The sequence below is a fragment of the Trachypithecus francoisi genome, unplaced genomic scaffold (genome assembly GCF_009764315.1).
Source record: "Trachypithecus francoisi isolate TF-2019V2 unplaced genomic scaffold, Tfra_2.0 Lachesis_group4, whole genome shotgun sequence".
In the NCBI taxonomy this organism is placed as follows: Eukaryota; Metazoa; Chordata; class Mammalia; order Primates; family Cercopithecidae; genus Trachypithecus; species Trachypithecus francoisi.
The window spans coordinates 3,371,840-3,399,739 of NW_022681469.1; the positions used below are offsets into that span (position 1 = coordinate 3,371,840).

The following is a 27,900-nucleotide window of genomic DNA, read 5'->3' on the forward strand; positions in this document are numbered from 1 at the left end:
ACTGTAGTATTTATTCTACACTATACTGCACTATGCTGTATTATACTATCTTATACCATACTACAGTATATTATTCTACACTATACTGCACTATGCTGTGCTATACTATATTATACTGTGCCTCACTATATTACGCTGCACTATACTACACTATGCTATATTATACTATACCACACTATGTTATGCTACACTATACCATACAATGCTTATACTATACTGTACTATATTATGCTGCACTATGCTACGCTATGCTACATTATAGTATACCACAGTATATTACCTTAAACGATACTACACTATTCTACACTATACTATACAATGCTATCTTATACTATACTGTATTGTATTATGGCATACTACGCTATGCTATGCTATGCTATATTCGACTCTACCACACTATAGTATGCTTCACTGCACTACACTCTACCACACTACATGACACTACACTACACTCTACAACACTGTACTACACTGCACTGCATGACTCTATGCTGCTCTATGGTGACTGCACTACCCCACACCACACCACGCTACACTCTTCTTTCATAGCCTATCTCCAGTACAGAAGAAGGAACAAGGTCTGGAGTCAGGAATGGACATGTGCATGATTTCAGGCAGGCCTCACCTCCCTCTGTGCCTGCCTTTTATCTATCACACAGGGACTGTAACATGTCCCTGGTCTATGAGGCAGAGCTGTTATAGTGATCAGATGCAGTCTGAGAAGCCACTTTGAGACGCTGAGGCTCTGTCCGTAGAGCCCTGTGATCCTTTGAACTGTGTACGTCGGAATTCACTGAACATCATGTACCTATTGGGTGACTGAATAACTGACCCCCTCTCTCTTCCTTCCTCTTTTTTTTCAATACTGTTTGAGGAGCTCGGTAGCAGTTCCTCCACTGATAAGCACCAGCAGCAGGGCGCTGTTAAGAGGGTGATGGTCCTTCCACGCTGGCTTCAATCTGGAAAGGTTTGATCCCCATTTTTTAAAATCCCAGGTGGCCACAGCAGCTGCCCCGGCCCTGTGCCTGTCTAGACCTGTTGTGGGGTTGTCTGCACTACCCTTGCATGTTGCCGCTGATGTTTCCGTGGAGCCTCCAGCCTGCACAAGCACGTAGGGTGTGATAGCCTCCTGAGGCTGCCATCGCGAAGGACTGCAAACATGCGGCTTAAAACAACAGAAATGTCCTCCCTCACAATCCCAGTGTCCTGAGGCCTGAAATCAAGGTGTTGGCAGGGCCCTGTTCCCTTGGAGGCTGTGGATGGAATGTCCCTCACCCCTCCCAGCTTCTGTGACTGCCGTGGGTCCTGGGAGTCACCAGGCTTGCAGCTGCATAGCTCCCATCTCTGTCTATAGTGCTATGCTATACTATACTATAGCATATTGAACTACGCTATATTATGCTATGCTATATTGCACTGTGCTATACAACACTACACTGTACGATACTATGCTCTACTACACTACACCACGCCATCTTATGTTATACCCTGCTATGCTATATTATGCTACTTATGCTGCGTCATATTCTACTGTACTTGGTGTAGCACTTGAGAGAGTGCAGTGTAGTCTAACAGCATACTGTAGCATTGCCATTACGTGGCCTTCTCTCTGTGTGTCCATGTGCTTTTCTCTCCTTAGCAAACACAGCTATTGGGTTAAGGGCCCGTGAAAAGACCTCATATTAACTTGAGCATATCTGGAAAGACCCTATGCCCAAACAGTCACATTCATAGGTACTGGCATCAGGATGTCAGCATAGTTTTAGGGGGACACGATTCAACCCACAACACTGAGAAATTATCCCAGAAGCACCTCTGTCCTCCCCTGTCCCTAGAAACACTGTCACCCCGGCACAATATGTACCCCTGGGGAGGGGAAGCAGGCACCCCATGACTTTCCTCCAGGTAGGAAGGAAGCAGTGGGTGACAGTGGTGTGCCTGCTTTGGGGGAGGCCACCCATCTCAGTGGGTCTTTCTTTCCTCACCTGTACTTGTTCACCCCCAACGTGAACTAGCAGAGGTGGTTAAGAAGCAAAGGAACTAATTACAGAAAAAGGAGTCACAAGTTTCAAGACCTAGTTAACATGGGAGGAGTTGGGTGGAGGGACCGGCTTGGAGGCCATTCACCTACAAGCTCATGGAAGCTTCAGTCAGCGATGACACTGCTGACAGGGACCAGGTGGGAGATAGCCCACCGTGCAGAGCAGGGAGGGCACTGCGTCCTGCTACCACCTGCCCCACAGCATCCCAGGACTACCTCCAGGGTGGGTTTCCAGCAGGTTGGATGCCCTTGATGGAAGGACACCAGATGCTGCCATGTTGGGTTTCACTGTGCACAACAGACCCATGGACCAACTTCCTACCAGGGAAGAGCAAGGGGAGAGGGTGGGGAGTTGGGTTTCCTGCATCTGTCTGCAGTGGGGAGCACCTGCACCTTTCCTGCACGGGGTCACGTGCTGTGTTGTTGCGTTTCCAACAGGTGCAGCCAGCTGCATGAGCAAACCTTGTAGTGGACGAAGCAAAGGAAACAGATCATGGTTTTGCCATCTTGGTGACTGCCGTTCTCTGTGTACATGTCTAGAAATGTGCTAGTCACACTATTTATTTAACTCCGAGAACTTTAACAAACTCCGTTGTCAAGTTAAAGTAACTGTTCATTTTCTAAGAGACTCACTCAGGGCTGGACAGAGACGCCTGAGGGGAAGGTCAGCTAGAACCCTGAGTCCTTGCAGGACATACTGTTACTGAGATGGAGACCCCTTCCCCAGCCCACAGCCAGTAATAAACCAAGCACGACTAGAAGACTATGGATGTCACTGTGTTTGGGGTGGAGGGAGGAGCATCCAGCTAGTGGTCCACAAGGAAACAGCATCTCTCCAAAACCAGGGGCACAGCAGTAGGTCCAACATGACCTCCACAACCTCGGCCACAGCAGGTGGTGGTCAGAGGCCTCTGCAGCGTGCTTAGCAACTTCGTGGTGGCAGGAAGACTGGACCCCCGATCGCTTTGCTTCTGGACATCCTGGTGGCTAATGAGTTCGGTAGCAGTTCCTCCACTGGTAAGCACCAGCAGCAGGGGCGCTGTTGAGAGGGTGATGGTCCTTCCACGCTGGCTTCATGCTCCCCTGTGGACTCCCTACACCTTCATCCACTGACAGCCTCAGAATGGTCATACGTGTGCATGCTAGACAAGCAAAAGCTACCTCACATGGGTAAGACGGCGGACGCTGACGTCGAATCCAGGTTCAAATCCCTGCCCACTGTGTCCCTGCTGTGACGGGGAAGTTGGTCTCTCCGTCTTTGCCATGAGAGCACTGTCATGCTGACCCCACTGTGCCGATGTGGTAAGTGCTAGGATAACACCGAGTGGAGGGCATGGCCGAGCATCTGGTGCCTGGAAGAGCCAGAAAGACAGTGGACATCATCATCATCACTATCATCGTCCTGCCCCCACCCCACCATCCATTTGCCCTTCCGACAGGCGCCCGCTCCTCTCCCGAGAGGTGCAGTCACTAAACAGCCCTGGCAGGAGGTGGAGGGCAGGAGGAAGGAGTGCCAAGGGCATTCTCCTCCCAGGCCACCCCCAACTCAGGGGCACAGCCAGTCCCAACATGGGACACCTCCTCTGGCTGAGCTCCCGTGGGACAGCCTCACAGTCCTGCTCCGACCAGGGACATCTCTGCACCCCACTGTAGCACTTGCTGGTCTCTATGTGATCACCCCACCCGCTTCGAGTTCTTAGTTCTTCCACTCACGTGAGAAAATGCTCCGGATTAATCTCTTCCTGCTGTGAGCACTCAGAATGGCTTTCTGATTGGACCCAAATCAGTACTGGGCGTAGTCTTCTCTCTAGAAAACAAAGGTCCTGCAGCCTTGAAGGTCTCCGTCCTCCCCTGAGAGTGAGGTGAGGCTCAGTGATAGAAGGTGCCCTAGGAGGGGTGGCCATGGTAGGTCTGCAGTCTCTGCCAAAGTACAGGGTCGGCAATCAGGCCTCGGAGCCCTGGGAGTCCTCAGGGCCCTTGGCCACCAGGAGGCCCTGACCAGGCAGATGGAGTCTTTGTTACAGAGCTGGGCCCAAGGGGAGGGGCAGATGTGTGCCGGGGACTGAGGGCTGCGGAACCACCCTGGAAGCAAATATTTGTTTCTGCAACAATCTCCATTCCCCAGAGTGCAGATAAGATTAGTGTGGCACTGCAGATAAAGAAAAATCGAATTTCACCTGTTGCCCTTGGCCCCACCTAGGCTCAGCACCTACCCGTCTCAGCCGCAGGAGCAGCCCTTGTGCAGGTGAGCCCAATCGCCTCCCCCACTGCCCCAACAGAGCTGCTCGTGCAGCCATCAGCAACGCAGCTCCCACCTCTGAGAACAGCCGCCTGCTAAGACCTCGGACAAACCAGAGGAAAAATGCAGGCAGACAGGAGCCAAGGCAGCCGGGCAGCTGGGCAGACCTGGGCAGGGTGGGCAACGATGCTGCAGTGGCACAGGAGGGCTGCTTGTGTGTCCCCCCCAACCATCCACCGTGCTCTGCTGGTTGCCCCTGTGGACAGGACAGGACCTTCTTGGGCCCCACTCATGCACAGCAGGCTCTTCCTTGGAGCCATCCTCCCCCGGCTCTCGGGAGCTCCTCCCAGCCTTCCTGGGAGCTCCTTCCAGCTCCTTGGTGGCTTCTCTGTCACACTGGCAAGCACCGCATCCCCCAGCCCTGGCCGGGCTCCCTTTTCTCCTCTCTCCCTGACACCTACCTACCAGCCACTACCATGGCTTCAGTCTCCACTCATTGCCTTCTTCTCCCAAACTTATGTCCTTTTCTTTACTTTTCTTTCTTTTTTTTTTTTTTGACAGAGTTTCGCTCTTGTCACCGAGGCTGGAGAACAGTAGCGTGATCTCGGCTCTCTGCAACCTCCCACTCCCAGATTCAAGCGATTCTCCTGCCTCTGTGGCCTGTGTAGCTGGGATTACAGGTGCCCACCACCACTCCCAGCTAATTTTTGTATTTTTGGTAGAGAAGGCGTTTCACCATGTTGGCCAGACTGGTCTCAAACTCCTGACCTCAGGTGATTCACCTGTCTTGGCCTCCCAAAGTGCTGGGATTATAGGCATGAGCCACCGCACCCAGCCTAAACTTATTTTCAACCCAAATCTTTCCCCCGGGCCCCACTGTGTATTCCCAGGTATCTTCCTATTGAATATCTCCAACGAGTTACCCCTTAGACTCATCCAACTTAGTCTACCCGAGATGGAGCTCACCTGCTCTATGTACCCTCACCTGACATGGCTCTCTCTCCGCTGCCTTCCACAGGTGACGCCTGCCCATCCCAAGCCGCTCATGCAGACAGGGTGTCCTCTCACCACTTTCTCTCACATGGCCTCACATCCAAGCCCTGTCCCACTCCCACCAGCCCACATCTGCAGCAAACCTACTTCTCTGCAACATGGTGTTCCAGCCCCAGCCATATCCTGGCTTCCTGCCAGGCCACACCTGCTGCCTCCCCACTGTCTTGCCACTGCCGGACTCCCCTGCACCCATGTTATAATTAATACATGAGCTGGGTGTTCTTTCAAAAACCCAAACCAGGTGAGTTTACTGGATGAGCCCTTCCTGGTCTGTCAAAGACGTGGTCCAGGGCCCCCTCCCCACTGTGTTTCTCTCCTCCTGGGCCCCTTACTCACTAAGCACCCCCACCTGGCCCAGGGCAGGCACCATTAGCAGAGCTGAAGGCTCAACTTGTGGGCTTGGGGGCTGACTCAGAAAAGGCAACGTGAGCACACCCGCATCTTCGCCTATTTCAGAAGAGGAATTCAGGGATCTGCAGCCTAAAGCCATCAGACCCAAGGGGACATCCGTGGCCATTCTCATCCTTGAAGACACAGAAGCCCCCACCCCACCACTCGAGGCAGCGACGAGGAAACCCACCTGCCAGGCACCTGCAGGCCTCCGCTGGCCCCTCACTCCCCTCTCTATCCAGTAGTCTTGAGTTCTAAGGACCGTCACAGGTCATAGTCCCAAGCACTCAAGAGAATGGAGGTGTGGGGGTCCCAGGCAAAGAAACCACCTGGTGTCACCGAGAGAAGCGGAGGAGAAGATCAGGGGCCCGGAGTCCTAGACGAACAGACAACCATGAGGATGTGGGGTCTGAATGCTCTCCTCATGACCAAACACACTAAACTGTCACCAGAAGACTCCATTCCTAGGCCTGGCTGTGTCACCAACCAGCCAGGTCACTAGACAGGTCTCCCTGCCCCTCTGGACACAGCTGCCTCTCCTGGCAGAGCCGTGGGTCGAGTTGGAAGCTCACGTGGCCCCTTTTGGCTCTGACACTCCACTGTCTGTGAGTCACTCCGGCTTCCGGTGGTTTGTCACTGAGGCTCACAGGGAAACCAAAGAAAGAACAACCGCAGCCCAGGGTAGCGAGTTCATGGGCGCCGGGTCCAGGACTTGCGTAAGGAGGCCCGGCGACCTTCAGCACCGCGGTGACTCAAGGTGGTACTTTTCCACCGACGGTGGGCACAAGCCCTCTGACGCGTGGCACCGGCACCTGCATTAAAACGATGTTTTGATGATGTTGCAGGACTTAGATCCACCCTCAAACATGAAAACAAATAAGAGCCCTGGCCTGGTGTTGCTGGAGCAATTCCCTGGATTCCGTGTCGAGTCAAGTCCTGCACGGAGGGATAGTCAGGGCTCGCTGGTTACCTGGCCTTGAGTCACCACCAGCCTTCTCCCAGAGCCTCTGACTCACGGGCATGTTATTTGGGGAAAGAGTCACAAAACCATCACCAGCTCCTTCCTCTCGCTCCTTCCAGCTCCACACTTGGCCATCACGGAGTGATTTTGTTTCACTGCAGTAATCCAGATGAGCCCTAATTGTGTTTGTATATCCCAAATGGGAGGCGTCACACAATCAGAATTCTCTGCATCCGATTTGTAGGACTAAATGGCAATTCCTTACAGAATGGGTTTAGGTTCCAGATTCATCTGAAAGCAAAACACTTCTAGCTCTGACCTCTGCGGAACAATAAATTCATGTTTTCAGTGTTCCCCTAAGGCCTGGCCAGATCCTCAGGAATCCTCAGTGAATCCATCCTCCACATCATTTCTGCTCCCGAAGTCAGGACAGACGGGTTCACCAGCAAACATCCTCTACCGAATCCTGGTTGACCAGCACCTTTTCCTCCCAGTGTTTGTAGGTGGAATTTTCCTAAGCCACACGCACCCTGCCGGCCATGGGCCGTGCTCTGATGGGAAGGGCAGTCTCGTGGGAGTGACGCACGGGGCCTCTGCCATCAGACACCCCTGTTCCAATCCTGGTGCCCCCACTCGGCCTGAGGTCAGCAAAATGGGGCACTCACAAATCCTACTTTAGAGGGTTTTCTTCTGAGTACTCAGTGAGTATTCATGTAGAGAAATTAGCCCAGCTCCTTCCCCACAAGGACTTCAACAATCCTGTCCATGTCCTGGATTGTCATCCAGGATGAACTGCTGCTTACTTATAACCAGAAGAGTTAGAACTCGTTCTGAACCTCCTGAGGCCAAACTGCCACAAAATTCCAAACAAATAAAATGTGAATGAATATTTGAAGACAGGGTCTTGGAAGCCTGACTCTTTAAGAGCTTGCTTTTAAGTGAAATATGTACACACACACACACACACAAAGCAGAGAGAGGGGGCAAAGCAAAGATGTCCTTGAAACTTAAATCATGCGGCTTTTCCGTCCAAGAAAAACACAGGTCTTCCCTTGATATTTGGAGGCAATTCCTTGTCTCTATTCCCCCACCCTCTTCTCTGGCATTTCTTTGAGAACAGGCTGAAGAAAGGGGCTGTAATGCAGCTAAAAATCCAGGCTGCATGCATTAGTAGTATTTGGGGTAGGGGGAACTTGAGAGAAAGAATCCTGCAGAACCACGAGTCCAGACGAATCAAAATGTCTTTCTAACTATTTGGCTACCAAACCAAACAGAAATTAAATGTTCACCCTCCCAGATCTTCCACTTCAAGAAGCTCTTTGTTGCTTCTGTTTTGGAGCCCACCACATTACATACAAATGGTACACAAGGGGGTCCCACTCATCGAATACCGTGACCCCCTGTGTTCGCTGAAGGTCAGCTTCACGTAACTCCGAAATAGCAACACCGAAAATCTGAAATTACAGCATCTGAGACATTTTATATCAAAAGTTACACTTCTTCTTGGAATTGAAGGGGAAAACGTCAATAGATTCAACATAAAAGCATAACATTTGGTACATCAACCAAACGTAACATTTTAAAAAATTAAATAGGAATCTTGAGAAGTGCTTGTAATACATGTCATAAAGAAAGGTGATATGCCAAACTACAAAAGTTACAGAAAAAAACCACTAAGATGCAGACAGAAAAATAGAAAAGGCAGTTAAATGGACAGAAAAGGAAATAAAAATCGCTAATAAAAAATTAACTGCATTAGTATAAAAGAAGTATAGTTAAAATAGCAAGGTGGTGTTTTTGCCTATCAAATTAGCCAGGGCATGTTAGGGATGTGTACACAGCCCTACAGAGGGTTGGTAAGGTATGCTGGCGGGAACATAAATTTATTTAACCTTTCTGCAAAATAATGGACTCACATTAATCATACACCTTGAAACAACACCCTTGCACTTTGGTACACTAGCTGTAGTGCGAGTAATCTATCTGAATGAACCAATGAAAAATTGCTAACAAAAACATAGTATTTTGTTGACAAAGACAGGTATCAAAACCTCATTTGTAATAGCAAGCATGTTAAATCAAAAACGCATACCCAAATCATGAAATATTATTCAACCGCTTTAAAACCCTGCTTACAAAGAATCTTTAAGAGTGGAGGAAAATTATATGACAATACCAGAAGTAAAAATAAAAAGGAAGAATATTAAATTTTAATAGTCCATAAGCTCAACCATTTAAAAATGGGAATAGGGAAAAGTCTGAGGGGATACACTCATATTTTGGAGTAGTCATTGCTATGATCCTCCTTTTATTTCTTTGTCTCATTTAAAAAGGTTGCTGTATTTTTTAAACGTTCAATTATAAGCATAGATTCTTTTCCAAATAACTAAAAGGCTTTTGAAGCTATTCTATTCTACAGGAATTCTGAATGTAGTAAAACACCGGTGTTAGGTGCATCCAAAGAGTTGCAAGAAACAAGCGCTGCTTCCAGAGGCGCACAGGTGAATCCAACATGCGTGCACTTCTAACCTCGCGCACGATTCAGCAGCTGCCTGTCACCGTGGGGCCTGCCAGCCTTCACCTCGCACACCTCCGTGACACGGTGCACTCAACCACATGCATCTGTCTCCTGCACTAGACACATGGCTCTCAGGGAATATGCCTTATCTCTCCTTGTATCTCCAGTGCCGAGCAGGGTTTGTGCAATGCAGTAAACACTCAATAAATATTTATTGAATAAATCAATGGCATACACCAGGCATTAAATAACTTCTTGTTGAATAACTCGAAACAAGAACTGTCAGGACCATGACCAGAGCAGCTCCACGGAGCTGATGGAGAATTGTGATCTTCGGCTGGGCCATTTCTGAGTCAGGGGTTCAGAACACACCCCATGGACTGGACACACCCCATGGACTGGACAGGTGTCCGGTGGGCACCTCCCTCCCAGCCTACTCCTCCCTCTTGACTCCACACTTGCTCACGGAGCCAGTGGGCCCCCCAGCCAATCACAGGGCAGACTTCATGCCAGCCAGAAAGTTAAAGACTTCCCACAGGATGACGTCTCCGGCCTCCCTGGGATGACAGAGGATGACTAGCCCCACAGCATGCCCCAGGCTGCTCCACAAAGCTGGTTTGGAGAGAGGCTTGTGAGGAAGAAGCACAGTTTGGTGACTGCAGCTGTACAGCAGTGTTCTCCAGCATGCCACATCCCCATGGTCCCTTGCTGGCTCAGGAAACCCCTGCACCTCCCTTTCTGAGGCAACACGATGCCAAGAGTCCAGGAACATCAGCCTTAGCTGTGAATTTCCGCAGTTTGAGTGAGTTTCCAAAAATATCACTGACAAGAGCTCGAGTGCTTGAGAAAGTTGGATCATGAAAGATGGGGAAAAGCCTTTATTTTCTCCCTTTGGTGATTCCCGAATCCTCCTTTGAATCTTTGGAAAATAGTTTTGCAGATGACCTGAGGAACATGATGCGGATACTTTTCTAAACAATCTCTGGGCAACTTTATGCCGATAAAAGAAGGAAACCACCAGCTCTTACAAAGGAACATTGCTGGCATCACCAGCAGCCGCGCGAGCTTATGCGCTGTATATGAACTAGCTGGTTCCACAGAACAGACAAGAACAGAAAATGACACAGTACTCATGCCCTCAGAAATCTGACCACAGGCCGGGCGCAGTGGCTCATGCCTGTAATCCCAGCACTTTGGGAGGCCAAGGCAGGTGAATCATTTGAGGTCAGGAGCTTGAGACCAGCCTGGCCAACATGGTGAAACCCCATCTCTACTGCAAATACAAAAAATATATATATAGTTTAGCGTGGTGGCATGTGTCTGTAGTCCCAGCTACTTGGGAGGCTGATGCAGGAGAATTGTTTGAACCCGACAGGCAGAGGTTGTAGTAAGCAGAGATCGCACCACTGTACTCCAGCCTGGATGACAGAGCAAGACTCTGTCTCAAGAAAAAAAAAGAAATAAAAGAAAAGAAAGAAATTTGCCCAGAGTATAGAATAACTGGAATAGAGAATTTTAGGAAGGACTTAGTCCTTATGAAGGATCAAGGAGGTGATTGGACTCGTCAAGTTCTATACAACGAACAGCTCTGCCTCCTCCTGCCGCCAAGTGGCACCCAGCACTGAGATACCCAAAAGCACCCCTTTCCTCGTCCTGCTCAGCATCCTTCCTACAGCACCAAGATGCGCCTCGACCTACAACACAATATTTATAGCTGACAGGGGCTTTGCAGGAAACGATACAATTTGGAGTAATCTTTTCAGGAAGATCAAAGTTGCCCACTTTAGCAGAAGAGCATTTCGATCAGAACCACGAGTTTGGAATCATGTTGGCAACTAGCATTCTTGCTGTGCGTCAGCTGATGCTGAAAAACAGAGGGAGGTTTATCAACGGTAGCCAGGTAGAGTGGGGACATGTAAGGGCTTTAGGGAGAGACCTCCTTGGAGTCCTGGCATCACTAAGGATATGGCAAACTGCGTCATCTTAGACCAGTGCCTTGAACCCTTGAGCTTCTGTCTCTGCATCCGATGATGAGGTTAATAATGATAATCCACCTCTCAGAGTTGTGAGGATTAAACAAAGCAGTGTGTGGGGAAAGCCTTGTTAACATGTCCTCAGGATGTCCCCATGGTGAATGGCTTCGTCTTAACACCTAGGGCAGCAGTAGAACTGAGTGAATCACAGCGGCCGAAACGCACAGGGAAAAGTCCCTGCTCAGGCTCCTGGGTGACCCAAAGGGATGAGAGTACAGAAGGGAACCTGGAGACACGCCTTCTGAATGAAGCAGAATAAAAGTTGTTGACAGCGGCATCGCGGAGCCAGCACTCCACTCCCCCTGGAAAGAGTCAAGGCTGAAGTGTCACTGGTAGAGGGTTGTGACTGGTACTTGTCCAGTTTCTTGGTGTTCTGAACAAAGAATTGGACAAGGCCAGGTGCGGTGGCTCACTCCTGTAATCCCAGCACTTTGGGAGGCTGAGGTGGGTGGATCACCTGAGATCAGGAGTTCAAGACCAGCCTGGCCAATATGGTAAAACCCTATCTCTACTAAAAACACTAAAATTAGCCGGGCGTGGTGGCAGGCGCCTGTAGTCCCAGCTAGTCGGGAGGCTGAGACACGAGAATCACCTGAACCCAGGAGGCAGAGGTTGCAGTGAGCTGCGATCACACCACTGCACTCCAGCCGGGACGACAGAGTGAGACTCTGTCTTAAAAAAAAAAAGTCGACAAAACACCCAGCAAAGCAAAGAAAGAATGAGGCAACAAAAGAACAAAAGCAAGGGATTTGTTGAAAACGACAGTATGCTCCACAGTGCAGTGGCTCCAGAGCCCAGACACAGAATCTTCCTGGGTCCAAATACCCTCTAGAGATTTCCCATTGGCCCCTTCCTGCTCCCCTCATGTAAATGAGGTGGTAACCAGCCATCAGTCTGACAGGCTGTGGATAGCAACCATTCAGAGGCTAGAGTGAAGTTACAGAGTTGCAAACAAAGACTGGACCAGCAATCCGCCTGATTTGTTGTGGACAGCCAGTTTCCCATCTGCCCCACAGAAAAGGTCAAAGGGAGTAGCCTCTGGTCCTTTTGTTACTTAGCATGCAGTTAGGCTTTTCCTTTCAGTTTAGTTCTAGGAAGTTGCTGTGAAACAGCCTCAGGTCCCCTGCCTCCAGACCCTATTCTCCTGCCCCAGAAGGACTGTTCCCACACCATCTTGATAGGTTTTCACCTACTGCAGGTTCCTGCAGAAGCGGCCCTGGATGGAAGTAAACACTAGCAGCACCCAGTTCTCAAGCTCCATGAAGACCACACCTGGGCCCCTTCTGCTCCGACAAGCTCTTACCAGTAAAATGGCACCATCCAGCACCCCAGGCTCAGATGGGATGCTGGTGTCCAGGGAGAGGTGAGCACACATCTACTTTACTTTAGGAGAAAGAACAAGAATAATCTACTAAGCAAAACTGCTTCACCTGATGTCAGGCCTCACATGGCCCTTGCATGTTCTGTGATCCCACACGTCTCTCTAAAACACCTGCTGTGTGCCCAGGGCTACACCGGGTGCTGGATACCACAATGAAACCCAAAACACGGCCCCTGCATCCCAGGCAGACGGACAAGAATGGCAGCGTGGTAACAGGAGGGGCGTGTTCACAGCCTTGGAAATACTGCAGCTACTTCCACAGCAGAACCGTGGGCTTACTGCCTACTGGCATGTCAACTCCATGAGGGAGGGATTCTTTTACTGATGGATCTCAGAGTGTAGACGAGTATCTCGCGCACAGTAGGATCTTTGCAAATGTGTGTTGAGTGGATACCTGTATCGTCTTTTGCAAATTATCAAGCTACCTGGGAAATATTTTGGACCAGGAGTTCATGATCATAACAAAGAAATTTCTAAAACACTTCTGTGCTTAAATGGGGGGAAACAAGTAAAAATTATCAACATATATTCTATTGAATGTAGGGTCATTATTACATACATTTTAGGTGAGAATGTCCACAGCCTCTTGCACCCTAATTCCACCACCATCACCGTGATAACTTTCGATAGCCTTTTTGCATTTATCCTGATTGAAAGGACCCATACCTGGTATCAGACTGAACCGCTGAGGTATCTTCACTCTATGTATTAACTCATAAAGGAAACCTCCCCTGCTCCCTGCCCATCGTCATTTAATAAATCAACAGGTCTGTTTCAGTGGCCTGATGTGTAATGGCATTTATGAGCACTGGCGAAGTTATGAACACTTAACTGAAGCAATTAAGCCGTGCCTTGCTCTTATGATTGTAAGAGATTGACTGGTGGTAATTTATTTTTTCCAGTGCAGCTGACAAAAAGAGGTAATATTCATACTTACAGGTCATGCGGGATATGGGCATCAAAAAACCGCTTCCTGTCATTGCTCATCACTGCGTTCTCTTTTTCCTCTGAAAGGGATGGTGAAATATTCTCTTAATACAGATTTGGGTATATTTAGTGAGGCTTTCCTCGGGACCAGGTGCTGCCACAGAATCTCAGAATTCTTCTAGAAACCAGAGCTGGGGCTTTAGGGCCAGTCTCAGCTGAGCCTGTCACTTACGGAGGAGAACACCAAGACCCACATAAAGGAAGTGGCTATCCCAGTTCACCCAGAGCCAGCAAAACAACCCAATTAGACAGTCACTTCCCTCCAGCCTTCCCAGGGATTCCCCTGGGTGGGTGAGGATGAGTGCAACCCTACGCTTCCCAGGTGGAAGGAGGCAAATTGAGCGGAGCCATAATATGCCTTCTGGAGTTGGGGTTGCCAGATCAAAAGCCATAAGCATTTTTAAAATAAGTAATTTAAATACATTAAATATTATACGTTGTTTTAAATTAAAACGTTAACGTTTTAAAATAAATATACAGACCATCCCCCAAAGGGGTGAACTGATTTATATTCCCCTCTACTAATATGCCCTTATTAAAATAACGTGTTAGCATTAAAAAATCTCTGCTGGTTTAATGGGCAAAAATTATCTCGTTATTACTTTGAGTGGTGTTTGTTTACTAGTGAAGTTGAGCATTTTCTTACGTTCCAATAGCTTATTGCATTTTTCATTTTGTAAATTGCTAATTTATGTGCCAAGTATAGTTTTAATACACATCATGAATGGGCTGTGTGGCCTTGGAAAAGTTGCTCAAGATCTGTGAGTCTCAGCTTCGGAACCTGTCTCTCAGGGTGGCCGTGCGACCTGAACATAGCACGATAGAGACCAGAGTGGGTGCTGAACTCCTGAGCCCCACTCTCTCCCCCAGCATTTCTGTCCATCCAGCTCCGCTGACACCATTGAGAAGAGGAAAGAGAGGACCGAGCCCCTGTGATGGCCCCTCCCCATGGCAGGGGCAGCCACCAGGGCACTGGGGCTCCGGGCAGAGGACACATGCCTGCTGGGTGTTCCTTCATCCCGAGTCTCCAGAAGTGAGTCCCTTTTCTGACCCCCTTGTCCCTCAATGATGCATGAACAACACAGCATCTTTCCTTTTGTGCTATTCGGGGGGAAACCCAAAGTCTACATCAGGGAGATGGCACCCTCCCTATTTCACAGCCTTCTCTCTTACGTCTCAGAGGGGGCTTGAAAGATGGCACAAGGAAGAGGAGCAGAATGGGGCACATACACCGTGAGCAATTGGTTGAATCAGTTTCTTGCCTGGGCGACACTGTTCTTTCCTTGGTGAGTGTGAGTTGCATGTGTGCACATGAGTGTGCCCGTGTGCATATGTGAGTGTGTGAGGATGCATGTGTGGCCATGTGTGCATGTGTGAGCTTGTGTGTGAGTGAGTGTGTGTGTGTGAGTGTGAGTGTGCATGCATGAGTATGTGTGCGTGAGACAGTGTTTAATCTAAATACTTGTAAATGCTGCCGAGTGGTTTCCTTACAGACGCAAACAAATGCCATTTCCTCAGGAGCCAAGCATGAGGTTCTTTTTTTTTTTTGAGACGGAGTCTCGCTCTGTCGCCCAGGCTGGAGTGCAGTGGCCGGATCTCAGCTCACTGCAAGCTCCGCCTCCCGGGTTTACGCCATTCTCCCGCCTCAGCCTCCCGAGTAGCTGGGACTACAGGCGCCCGCCACCACGCCCGGCTAGTTTTTTGTATTTTTTTTAGTAGAGACGGGGTTTCACCGTGTTAGCCAGGATGGTCTCGATCTCCTGACCTCGTGATCCGCCCGTCTCGGCCTCCCAAAGTGCTGGGATTACAGGCTTGAGCCACCGCACCCGGCCGAGGTTCTCTTTTCAAACTTTCTGTGCTCCAAAGAGCTGTGCTTAGATGCACGATGCTGCTTCAAAGTTCTCAGGCAAGATCGTAAGATCCTGCAGCCCCACAAGCTCACTTACAAAGCATCACTGTAATGCATCCCAGCAAGAAGCTCTGTTTCATTGTAGCTTGTAGCACAAGATTGCCCACAAGATTGCCTTGTAAGTAGGAAACGATGATGGATGGAAGACAGCAGAGGCTTGTGGAATTTCAACCCTGATGGTAAGGCTGCAGCTAAGAATAACCCGCTGTGCTTCAGACCAGGGCAGCTGAGCAGAAAACCCTCTTTTTTCATTGCCCCACCTGCCTCTTCTGGACACAGTCAGCCAAGGAGTGAACAGACTTGTGGATCCCTTGTCTGCATAGCCTCAGTGCACTCTTGAGCCTGCCTTTTCATCTTTCCCAGGCCTCCCAGATGAAACTGAGCAGCCCTTGATGCCTGCAGACAGTCTCCGCTGAGCTTTCCCAGTTCATCTTTAGGTCCTGTCCCAAGAGATTTGTCAATCTCTGTCAAATAAGACACGTTGCTCACACTGAGACCTTGTTCTTCTCCAGGTACAAATAAACTGCTATTTTCCATGATGCTTGGACTTCACTCTTGTTAACTTATTAAAGGCCCTAAAGGCCCAGAGGGACAGGTGCTATTGTCATCTGTATTTAGTGAATGGAGTGTGTGGATGTCACATGGCAGAGCCAAGACCCATTGCCATCTTCAGGCTACATCACCCTGCTCACCACATGGCTCATGGCAGGTGGCAGGTGGCAGGTGAGGGTGACAGTGGAGGCACACTTTCCCTAGGATGCTGTTAACAGAGCTCGGGGGATGTGGAAAGGCATCACTTTGGAAGTGTTCCCCACACATTAAAGTTACCTGTTCCTGAAGGTTCTTACAGATGTTCAACCACTTTGGAGGGATGTATGCATTGCCTCTTATAAAGTAGGTTTTTAAATTTTCCTAAATCCCCTTCCTCTCAAGTCTTCTCTTTAGAGAACTCCAGGATTTGAGCAGACATAGCCACATGTTCGTTTTCAAGGTCCTTCATGATATCAGAGACCTGGAGTCATATTCACTGACTGTCACCAGCCACACCCATCTCACCTGCAGCCTCTCCAGAAGCAAGAAAGGCAAAGCTTCACCTGCCCATGCGTTGAAGCTGCCTTTACCCTTCTTGATTTGCATTCTAGTGTTTCATTCACAAAGTCTTCTCCTACCAGGGATCTTTTTTTAAATGTATACTTTCTTTTTAAAGTCTTAAAGTTTTGCTTCACATAATGAGAAATGCCCCTGAAAGTTTTTCTAGTCAATGTGAGGTCGGTATGTAATTTTGTTGTTTTTCTTTTGGAAAGCAAATTGTCCCAGCTCTATTGTTTGGCTACTCCATCTTTTTTCCCACTTCCCCGCTAGTTTTTAATGGTCACTCTTTCATATAATCACTTATTTATTTAATCTTTTGGATGCCTCTAGTATGGCAGGCACTGTTCTAAATGCTGCTGCTATGACACAAAGCCAGAAAACAGCCTTGCCCTCATGGAGCACAGATTTTAATGGACCTGGAGGATTTTCCAGGCTGAGAAAACACCAAGTATAGGGACAAGAAGCAGAAGTTGTGTGTTTGAGGCACACTTGAAAAGGCAGGGTGCTGGGAAAATAAATAAGGTAGGACAAGGGTAGAAGACAAGACCAGAAAGGTAGCAGCTAGAGCCCAAGCTAAAAAGTTCGGGATGCATTTAAGTGTGATGAAAATCCACCAAGAGTGAAATCAGGGAGGCCGATAGAAAGCTGTTTACACAGTTTAGACAGCAGATGACGATAGTGGCTTCGATGCATGTGCAAAGTATGTTGTGCCCTAGGAAGAATGATTGGATTTTAGATATAACCTGAAGGTCAAGCTGATGAATTTGTGTATAGTCAGAGGGAAAGGGAGAGGGTTTTTTTTTTTTTTATCGGAGCAATTATGTAAAATAGTGGTTCCGTTTTGTTGAAATAGAAATCTTGCAGAAGCAGGTTCAAGGGCAGCAGTAGAAAGTGAAGACAAGAGTTCCATTTCTAAAATGTAAGCTTTACACGCTTGTTAGACATGGAGATGTCTTGCAGACAGTTACGAATGCATTCCAGCAGCCCTGGAGTTAGGGTTGTAGATATAAATGTGGTTGTCTACACTGAATTTATAAATTAATTCAAAACAAATTGACATGACATTGTGCTTGTTTTTCTATGAATAAGGTTTACCTTTACTTTCTCTTTTTCTTATCTTATTGCATTGGCTAGAAATGTCAGTGTCTTTTTGGGGGCTTTGCTGAGGGTATTTGGTGGAGATATGCTCATTAAGTTTAATGTTTGTTACAAATTTCAGGTTAGGAAAATTCATTCTATTCTTGGTTTGCTAAGAACTTTTTATAATGTGTTAACATTGAATTGTAATAAATGCTTTTCTTCATTTAATGACATGGTCATATTTTCCCCTTTACTCTATAATCTTTTCATAGGAATATATTTTCTGATCCTGAACTGTGTTTGTCTCCCAAAAATAACCTCTACTTAGGCATTGCAATATTATTACTTTTATAAATTGCTAAGTTTATTTTATTAACATTTTATACTTAATTTTTGCATCTATGTTTATAAGTGAGGTTGAAATTTTAACCTATAGATTTATTTTGAGTTGAAGATTCTCTCTCTGTCTCTCTCTCCCCTTCTTTTTCTCTCTCTCCAGTACCCCTCTCTGTGTGACAATAATACAGCTGCTTCTGCCCAGCTCCCCACTCTCATATTCTGTAGCCAAGTTTTCTAATGATGTTGGGGGGGCTTCTATTCATCACTACTACAGAGGAGATATCAGTTATAGCCAATAAAGAGCTTGGCTCAGTTAACAAGTTTGAGGCTGTGTATTCGCCATTTCGCTTCCTTAGTCACACATACTTTCATAAAAGACATACCTGGGTCAACAGCACTTCTTGTTTCCAGCCTCCCTCATTGAGCTAACTGGGCTCATGCCCTTCCCTGACTCCACACAGCAGGCTTGGCTGGTGCTCCCAGCCCCAGCTCAGTCCAGCAGGAGGGACACCCTCCTCCACTGCCTGCGGGAGGTGGGTTCCTAGCCTTCACTGGCTTCTGCACCTGGACTCAGCAGGCCAGCTCACCACAAGAGTGTCAAGTCCATTGCTGATCCATAAAGATGTCTGTCTTGCTTTTCAGCCAGACTATTTCTTTTTAACTTCCTCTTCTTTGTGTTTTATATATCATTGCTCTGTGTAATGCAGAAAGGATGTATCAAAGTGTAAACTCGTAGCACTCTCTTTGCCTAAATGGCACAACACACTCTTTAGAGGGAAAACTATGTAAAGCTTTGTTCAAGACAAAGCTTGCCTGAATTCATTAGTCAATGCATTCATTGCCTACTCTATCCACAGTATAACTGTAGGATGTGAACAGGAAATGTTTCATCTTTAACTTGCCTAATATCTTCCCAAGAGAAATTTCTTAGTGTCTTACATTTCTATATTGGGTGGAAACTTTTCTGTGAAGTTCAGTCTCATTGGCAAGTCATGATTACAGAAATTTGTAGACAACCCATAATTTCAGATAAACATGGAAAATCCCAGAAAGTTAAGTGACTTACCCACGGTGTATCAATGAGTTAATGGCAAAGATCAACCTAGATGAAGGCTCCCTGGCTGTGCTTGCAGCTTCCATGAACCCTGGTTTGTAGACCTTAGCTTGGAGAAGAAAAGGCTGGGGAGGACCAATGAAACTAGAAAGTGAAGGACCTGTTGCAGAAACCCACCTGGTTGTCACACCTCCATCGTATCAGCCCTCATCACACCCCTGTCCTTCAGATTTGCCCTTGACCCCACTTGGCCCTGGAGCTCTGGTCCCTGTTAAGCTCTCCCACCTGGACTGACCCCAGTCTTGACCACATGCACCTCTGGACCCATGTTTCATTGAACTCTCAACCTTGGCTCCTAGGGCACAGTCCTACTTTCTCATCACACAGTTTATACCACAAAATCTTTGTTGCAACTTTAGCAACAAAAGGAGGGGGATTTTCTTCCTTCTCCCTAGAAGGGAGATTTTCTCTTATGCTCCAGTTTGGTTTCAATACATATTTATCCAAATTTGATAACCATTTATCTAGAAAGCTAGAAATAATCACAGCAGATTTCCACCCAGCCCCTTACCCCTGACTTCCTTTCCCTGGGGTTATCCTGCCTTCCAGCTGCTGACTTTTCACTTATTGCTTTTGACTTATCCTCTGATAACTCTGTGATAAGCTGTTCAGAGTCAGCACCCCACTGTCTCTGATCTTAAACCATCCCCATCCCTACATCTTCTGAAACCCCAGTCTAAATAAAATTCTAAAAACAAATGGAAATCCAGCAGTGTAGTGTGACTATGCATAGGAGCTCTCACCCCCTAACACTTTCCTGACAGCTCTAACCTCAGACCTCATGGTTATTTTTCCCTCCAGAAGATGGTGAGACTCACTGCACGTGGACCTGTGTTCAGATCTTTTTCCGTTCCCCCCGGGAAGGATGAGAGGAAGGAACGAACATTCCCGTGCATCTACCATATGCCCAGCACTGCTCTCCGAGCATAATGACTGCAGTCTGTTTGTTGGCCTCATTGCATAGATCAGGCACATCAATCTTTGAGGAGCTGCCATTCAGCTACTGAGTGACAGACCCACGATCTGAACCCAGGTCTGTTGGATGCAAAGGCTAGGCTGTCTCAGAACAGAACAGGATGGTCTTCACTCTGTGTGAGAATATGTGTCTTGCTTGGAGACAGTAACAACAGAGAAACTGCAAAGCAATGCTCTATAGCGGCTCGACTGGCAAGTGCAAATGGGAGGGCTGTGGAGGAGTCCACTCAGCTCTCCCACTTCCCATCTGTGAACTCACAGCCACCTCCTGTCTTCTCCAGTCTGCAGTCTCCTAGTATCAGTTTCTGTTGCTCCCAAAGAAAAGGACAGGACCAGAGGGCAGAAATCACAGCATACCAGGCTGTGCTTCTCAGAGTGGAAGCTGCTGGCAGCCTAGTGGGCAAACTTTGGATGAGGTGATGCCCAAGTGGAGACAGGATGACCACTGGGCAGAGGGAGGTCGAGCATCCTTTCAGAGGTGGGACCAGCCCAGGCCTCCCAAAGCCTGGGCTCCACACTGGAGGCAGTCTACAGGGCCTAGGGTCACCATGGAGCCCTGCACAGACCTTGGATGGCTACCTCAGTCCACCTTCAGTCAGCTCATCCTAGCTCCAGTGCGATGTGCAAGTCTTGTTTTCTCTGCGTGCCATGATGTGAAAGAAACAAAGAAGCAGCAGGCCAGACACCATTGAGACTGTCCCCAAGCTAAGTGTTGATGGTTCTCTCACACTCACGGGTTGGGGCTCTTGTGAGACCCAGTGAGATGACTTACTCACAATTCCCCTGAAAAGCCTGGGAGAGGCAAATCCATCTCAGTTCCCATTCCATCTCCAAGCTATGCCAAGTGCTGTCTGGAGCTCTGCAAAACCTGCAGGTCAGCCAATCTCCACTCTCCTATGCTGACCCCACACATGCCCACATTAACTGCTGCCTGTGGCCTCAGGCCACCTCCCTTGCCGCCTAGGGTCCTCTCTTGTAACTACCCAAGGAGCATCCGGTATCTGTGGATTTCAGTCGACTTTTCTTGCCGTGGCCCTGCTCCACCACGGCCCCTCTCTCTGCAGCCCCTGGCCTGCTGTAATCGCTGGAGCACAGAGATGAAGCATCATCTGGCTCTGCCCCTCTCCGACAGCACTGGCACTTTGCTGTGGGCATTTCAGGCACCTCAGCCAGAGAGGGAGACTTTGCTAAGTCTGCCGGTGCCACTGCAGGCCCCGCAGAGCCCTGTCTACCAATCATTCTTCCAGGACTTGGGAATCCCTCACCTTAAGCCCAGCAGGCTCTTTCCTTCTGTATCTGAACCTCTATTTGCTTCAGGCTGACTTTGTGCCTGGCAGCCTCTCATCCATTATCTGCTCTAGTCCTCCAGTCCTCACACCACAGCTCTAGAGGAAAATATTATGCCCGTTTTACTGATGAGGGAATGGAGGACCACAGCATTCCATGGCTGGCGGCAGGCAGCCACTTCAGTCCTAGGGCAGGAGTGCTGGATGTGGCCCACATCCCAGTTCCACAGCTTCTGGATGGAGAGCTTGAGCACTCCTTCCTCACCTGTAACAGGATGATAATAATAACAGTGCCCTCCTTCCTGGGTAGCTGTGAGGATGAAATGAGTCAATACACACTAAGTGTTTAGAAAGCACTGCACACATGGTACTCAAGCGATGATGACAATGAGGGCAATGATGAGGATCACTCCATAAGTGAGGAAGAGGAGGAGAAGGGGTAGGACGCTGCTGCTGATGACAATGATTAATGATGATGATGAGCACTCCATAAGAGAGAAAGAGGAGGAGGAGTACCAGGCTGCTGCTGATGACAACAGCAGGGATGATGACGAGGAGAACTATGCAAGTCCTCATGATGAGGAGAAGGAGGAAGAGGTGTAGGAGCACTACACAACTGATGAGGAGGAGGAGGACTACACAGTGATTATGATGAGGAGGAGGAGGAGGACTACACAGTGATCATGAGGAGGAGGACTACACAGTGATGATGGTGAGGAGGAGGCAAAATGATGGTGATAGTGATGGATGATGGTGGTGATGATGGTGATGATGACAATGGCAATTAGCACTACACCAGTAGTCACAGCAATGATCATCACCATCATTTGCCTGGATCAAATAAAGAGGAAGTGGCAATACCAAGAGTTTAGCTCAACCCTTCTGGATTCTCATCCAAGGCATCACGGGAAAAGCTGCTGGGCATTTTAGTAAAAGGAAACCATCTGGTATTGGCTTGTTGCCTTTTATAATTGTCTGAAAATATTAAGGGTGGTAATTCATAGGCCTTGAACAGATTCTGACATGGGCCACTCACTTGAGTTCAGCTTCTAAAGCCAAATACACTGGATGTGGTGGCCTCATTTCCAATAAACTCTTCCAAAAGGGAAAGCCCAAAGTCATCGAGCCTGAATGATCTTGAAATCCACATGAAGAAAAGCCCCCTGAATGGAGATCTTGCCCTCCTTTTTCTCCCCTCCCCTGACAAGTCACTTTGCCATGTTGTTGGGAAAGTTCAAAGTGGCATTTTCCTGGCATTTTCCAGGACAGGCTGTAGCCCCTGACACCTAAGATGCCTAAGGGAGGACAAAGCCTTTTCCACACCACCCACAAGAGGTGGTGCTAAAGTGCAAACTCCAGAGACCCACATGCACACATGTGCACATTTGTGCACATGTACACACATACACACATGCACCCACATACACACACATACACATACATGCACAAACATACATGCACACATACACACACATACACACATGCACACACATACACATGCACACATACACACGCACGTACACGCATGCACACACGCACACATGTGTACATTCACACACACATGTGCACACGCGCACACACATACACATATACACGTGCACATATATACACACATGGACACATGCACACACATGCACACATATGCACGCATACACACATGCACACACGTACACACATGCACACACATACACACATGCACACACGTACACACATGCACACACATGCACACACATACACACACATGCACACATACACACATGTACACACATAAATGCATGCACACACATAAACGCATGCATGCACACACATGCACACACATACATGCACATGCACACACATGCACACACATACTCATATGCACACACATACGCATATGCATGCCCACACACACACATTCTTCCTAAAGATTCAATGATTGGCCGGGCACGGTGGCTCACGCCTGTAATCCCAGCACTCAGGGAGGCCAAGGCAGGCGGATTACCTGAGGTCAGGAGTTTGAGACCATCCTGGCTAACATGGTGAAACCCCATCTCTACTAAAAATACAAAAAATTAGCTGGGCAAGGTGGCAGACGCCTGTAATCCCAGCTACTCAGGAGACTGAGGCAGGAGAATTGCTTGGAACCCGGGGTCAGAGGTTGCAGTGAGCCTAGATAGTGCCATTGCACTCCAGCCTGGGTGACAGAGCAAGAGTCTGTCTCAAAAAATAAAAAAGACTCATTGACTCATCGACTGAATCCTCAGGCTTCCTGGGAATAGGGTTTAGGGTAGGAAGCATGCACTGAAGATGGAGAGGTCCCCTCAGGCAGGAGGCATGGAAAGAGGGTGCAGGGACACAACCCCAAAACTGAATGCTTTGCAGCTGACTACCACTTGCTGTGCTAGTAATGCACGCAGCATGACACTCACATTTGCTAAGCCTCTGAGGCAGATGGACCACGCCACCATTTCCTTCTAAGAGGATGTCTTCATTGTGGCAGGACAGGGGACACTGCTTCAGCACAGGAGCACCTGGGGGCGAAACCCTCAGTCCTGCTTTCCCACCTTGATCCTCTGATTTTCTTTGGCTGCCAGAGCACAGAGCATCAGGTGGTTTTCCAGCTCCACTGCTCCCTCTATATGTTCCGGGGCCGCAGTCACAGCCATCACATTCTGATCCAGCCCCTCAGACCCCAAAGACAAAATCGAGAGCTGGCAGAGGACTCCTGGCTGCCCTCCAAGGCTGACAGACGGGTCAGACTTCTGAAAAAAGTTTCAGGCTGCCATGTGTCCAGCCAGATTCTCCCCGGGATCTGCAACTCGCTTGGATCAGAAATTGGGGAAGGAAAAGCAGCCAAGGTCCAGCCAATGCGCAAGAGAAGGGGAGACAGAGTGTCAGTGTAGGCTGACCTGCGCTCAGCGGCAGTGTGACTGTGGTTTGTTTGAAGACTTCATTTTTCATTGCCCTGATTTACTCATCTGCAAAATGGGGTTATTAATAGCATGATCATCACAGGTTATTTATAATGATTAAGTGAAATAATACATGTAAGTAAAATGTGTTTTGTGGTGTTTGCTTGTAGGAGGAACTCCACAAGGGTCAGCTATTGTTATTATGGACTTTAATAATATTAAATAATTAATTGTAATCATTTTAACAAACCCTGCCCTTCTGACCATCTAATCTTTTCTGTATTAAGTACCGCATGCTAGCCGATCGTGCCACGGGAGCTCCAGACCATCTAATCTTTTCTGTTCTAGGAATGGATGAATTGTAGAGATGGAAGAATTCCAGAGATGACCACAGAAGTTTTAACAGGGGTACAGCAAAGAAACAGCACGGCGTGAGCCGGAAGGATGCTGGGCTCAGGGGTGCGTGTGAGACACAGATGGGGAGGACGAGGGGAGAGAGGCGGTCGGTGACAGTGCCAATGTTGGCTGGAGCCACCTGGCCTGGGAGGCAGGTCTTCATGGCTGGTGAGCAGGACCACAGGATCCTCAACTGTAAAGAGAGGGGCAGAGTAATTCCCACTTCACAGAGTCCCTGTGGGGATGGAAGGAGTTCTCGTGTGCATGGCATGTTGAGAAGAGTGAGGGACACGTGGCAGCTGTCCATCCAAGGCTGGCTCTCCTTCCAGCGGGGTTGACATGCCTGATGGACAGTTCTAGTCAGTTACTCAAAAGCACTCTGCATTTTTCTTTCAAATAAATCTTTCCTGTGACTACGGTAACCAGATAAAATTCAAGATGCCAGGTAATTTCAGAGAAACAACAAACATTTTTTAGTATAAGTAGTCCCATGCAATGTTTAAGAGGTGCTTATACCAAAAAAAAAAGTTGTATATCTGAAATTTGAATTTAACTGGGCATCTTGTATTTTTCATTTTTTGGTTTTGCCAAATATGGCAATCTTATCTATGATAGGAATTGGTGTGTGCTGTCAACAGTAGAAATGTGCCACAAGAAACGGAACCTGATGGAAACCAACAGCCAGCAGCAAGGACCTTTAATGGAAGTGGTCACTGCAACTTGTTCTGGTTCTCAGAAACTTCAGCTGTGTGAGGCAGATGTGCCATCCTCCTTCCTGAACGTGATTGCATGAAGCACACAAGCCTGCCGGCACTGTGACTGGGGGACACATCCGCTTTCAGAGGCAGAACCTAAGGAAATGATTGTGAGTATGTGCAAAGAGTTTGCCAAAATGTTAGTCCTAGTAATATTTTTATAACAATGAAGAAGCATAAACAATTTAATTATCCAATAATAGGAGACAGGTTCCATTCACTGCTGGGCGTTCTACAAAGGAATGAGAGAGAGTCATTGACACCCACGGCAATCCTACTTAGTGGTAGAGAAAGATGCTCCTGATTAAAAAAAAAAAAAAAGAGGTTATAAAACAGAATGTCTTGTGTGGTTCAAGTGGTTGGCAGATTAGAAGAGTCTGGAAAGATTAAACCAAATGTTAGTGGTGATTTCTTAGGCAGGTACAATTATGAGTGTTTTTGTTTTCTTTTTCTGTCACTCTGTATTTTCTGATGTTTTTACATCAGGAAGGTTGAAAAGGCATCTATACTTAGTGTAACAAGGGGAAAGTGGATTGACAAATGAAGTCCTCCGCTCAGCTCTGCCTTCTCAGGTTAGAGCCCTGAGGCTGCTCCGTGCTGTGTGAAGCTCACCTTCCCCTCCCTCCCTCCTCATCCAGTGTTGTGGACATCAACAGCCTTCTGCAGCTTAACCCACTCCTGCTTCTCCAGGCTGTGTTTCTCATAGTTCCCAGCATGGCACTTCACAAAAGGAAAAAATCATGATAATATGTAAGTTCTCCAATTATTTTGCAGAAATAAAAGGGTGAATGCGTATGTGCCAGGCACTAAGCTCAGTGCTTTCATGTGCAATGTCTTGCTCTTTAGCCATGGAAAAGAATCCCGGCACAAAGCTTGTGGTCAGCTTGCAGGGATGGATCTTCGTAAGTTTTGCACGAGTTCACACGAAGCTTCTTGAAGATGGAGACCAAATCTCTTCTTGCGCAGTGATGTATTTAGTCACTCGCTACTTCAACAAGTGCCTACTGAGGCCGTCCTTCATGCCAAACCCGCACTGTGTCTTGGAGATCCAAGAAGCAGGGAACAGGAGCAAAAGGTCCTGTTCTCACTGAGGGTATCACTCCACGGGAGAGACAAGTAGGCAAGTCAGGAAATGTCGCAGTGGCAGAATTGTGGATGTGCAGACTCTCCACACCCCTGAGCACACAGGAGGCAGCCTTGGACGCCGTGCCCCCATGCCTTCACTGAGTCCTTATGTAGTAAGGATTGCCTGAAGCCAGGCTCCTCTCCAGGTCCAAGGCAAGCAAAAGTGACTATGCATGAGATGGCTAGGTGACAGCTCGGCTGAGAGGGGACACTGGAGCTGAGGCAATGACAACTGAGCTAAGACTTGGATGATGGAATGGAGTCTGTCCAGGTGAGAGCTGGAGGATGAAGGATGTGGACAAAGGTGAGCACATGTGCAAAGGCCCCCCAGGTGGGACTTGGGTGTGGCTTGCTTGTGAAACAGAAGGAAGACAACAGAGCAGGGGCAGAGCAAGACAAGAGCAGCGCAAGATGCAGAAACTGGATCCCCTGGAGCTCAGCAGGTCACGAACTCGCCTTGTAGCCTAAGCACAAGGAAATGCCAGGGGAAGGCTTGGCCAAGTGGGTGGCATGACTCCATTCGTGTTTTCACTGGGTCGCTCTCTCTGCTGGTGAGAAAAATACATCACGTGGGAAGAGGGACCAGAATGAAAACAAAAGACCAATCGGGAAGCATTAGAATAACCAGGAAGGGAAAACAGAGAATGTGGACTAGAGTAGTAGTGGTTGAGGGAGGGAGAGGTGTGACCAGCTTCAAGGTGTCATTTAGAAGTAGCCAGGCGAGACGGGTGGATCACGAGGTCAGGAGATCGAGACCATCCTGGCTAACATGGTGAAACCCCATCTCTACTAAAAAATACAAAAAACTAGCCAGGCGAGGTGGCGAGCGCCTGTAGTCCCAGCTGCTCGGGAGGCTGAGGCAGGAGAATGGCGTAAACCTGGGAGGCGGAGCTTGCAGTGAGCTGAGATCCGGCCACTGCACTCCAGCCTGGGCGACAGAGCGAGACTCCATCTCGGGCCGGGCGCGGTGGCTCAAGCCTGTAATCCCAGCACTTTGGGAGGCCGAGACGGGCGGATCACAAGGTCAGGAGATCGAGACCACCCTGGCTAATACGGTGAAACCCCGTCTCTACTAAAAAAAATACAAAAAACTAGCTGGGCGAGGTGGCGGGCGCCTGTAGTCCCAGCTACCCGGGAGGCTGAGGCAGGAGAATGGCGTGAACCCGGGAGGTGGAGCTTGCCATGAGCTGAGATCCGGCCACTGCACTCCAGCCTGGGTGACAGAGCCAGACTCCATCTCAAAAAAAAAAAAAAAAAAAAAGACTCCATCTCAGAAAAAAAAAAAAAAAAAAAAAAAGAAGTAGCCAGGAAGAGTGACAGACAGCTCCCGTGACG

At 48.3% G+C, this 27,900-nt stretch overlaps 1 long non-coding RNA gene across 1 annotated transcript in view; it reads right to left on the reverse strand.

Annotated features, from left to right (window-relative positions):
- Nucleotides 1-2,805: 2,805 nt before the first annotated feature.
- The window catches only part of LOC117073033, a 38,525-nt gene continuing 13,430 nt past the window's right edge, over nucleotides 2,806-27,900 (reverse strand). Inside the window, exon 2 of the long non-coding RNA XR_004433072.1 lies at nucleotides 2,806-3,393. This is a non-coding gene — a long non-coding RNA (uncharacterized LOC117073033). The remainder of the gene's footprint in view (nucleotides 3,394-27,900) is intronic.